The following is a 1,192-nucleotide window of genomic DNA, read 5'->3' as shown; positions in this document are numbered from 1 at the left end:
TTTTCTCATTTCGATTTTCGTTTACTTTTTTATAATTTCTTGAGATTGGGTTTGCATTGATGTAAGAATTTTCGAAGACAGTTTATTTCTCTTTTCGCAAAAAAGGATTTGATATTAAGATTATATAATTACACTCTTTTCATAAATTCTTCAAAAGTAACTTGAGAGGTTTGATTATTATCATCCGAGGATATTTCAACTCTCGGGAATTTCATATTTCCTAAAGGATTAAAGAATCCTTTTCTCTTGATTCTTATAAATAATATTGAGTCGTATTGCATAGCAAGGTTTGGTTACTTCCCTCTTTGCAACCGACAAGAGTAGAATTTATCAGGGAAATACGGAAACTTTCCTCTGAAATTCTAGGATAATTTTTAGGAGGGGTTTGGTAACTTCCCTCTCTAAGGATTTTGGAATTATATAAATTTTTAGGAGGAGTTTAGTAACTTCCCCCTCCAAGGATTTTAGGAATCTAGAGCCTCGCAGAAGGTTTGGCATCCTTCCTTTAGATTGGAATTTTCATTATTCTTTTCATCTTCTCTCGCAATACCTTTATTTTTCTTTTTAATTTTATTCTTACTTATTTTATTCTCCCTTATTTTGGGCAGTGCAATTAATTAATATAGAATTCTCCTCAATTGCAATTTCCATATCTTTATTCATATTCTCGTCTTCGATTTCATTATTCGAATCTGCATTGTTGTTAAATATTTCACAATGCTTTTGGTTATCTTCTGGATATATAAAATCAGTTTGCATATCTGCAGCTTCTGTTTGATCGTCGTGTGCTTCAATGTTTGATTGTCGAATAGTCTTCGTTTAAGATCGGAATCAGATTATAGATTTTGAAGATTGATATTGAAGATTGAAGATTGAAATTTGACCAATGAGGACAAAGAAATTTTAGCTCTTATTGTTTTGATTGGTCAAATTTTAATCTTTTACTCTTCAATCTCAATCTTCAATGCTTAATTTGGTTTCGGTTCAAAGATTTTAGGCGCAAGGTTGGTACTTGAACCTCCACTTCTTCGTCCAGAGTACTTATAACGTTTAGATATGCTTTTCCAGAGAGATTTTCTACTATGATGTCTCCTAAATAAATTCCATGAGCTACCTTTAATCTCGGGATATATCCTATTTTAATTTCAGGATTTTTATCCTTACATAAAACGATGATTCTAATCATGGAGAT

The sequence above is a fragment of the Acromyrmex echinatior genome, chromosome 15 (genome assembly GCF_024713525.1).
Source record: "Acromyrmex echinatior isolate Ae372 chromosome 15, ASM2471352v2, whole genome shotgun sequence".
In the NCBI taxonomy this organism is placed as follows: Eukaryota; Metazoa; Arthropoda; class Insecta; order Hymenoptera; family Formicidae; genus Acromyrmex; species Acromyrmex echinatior.
Note: the sequence above shows the minus strand (reverse complement) of the source record.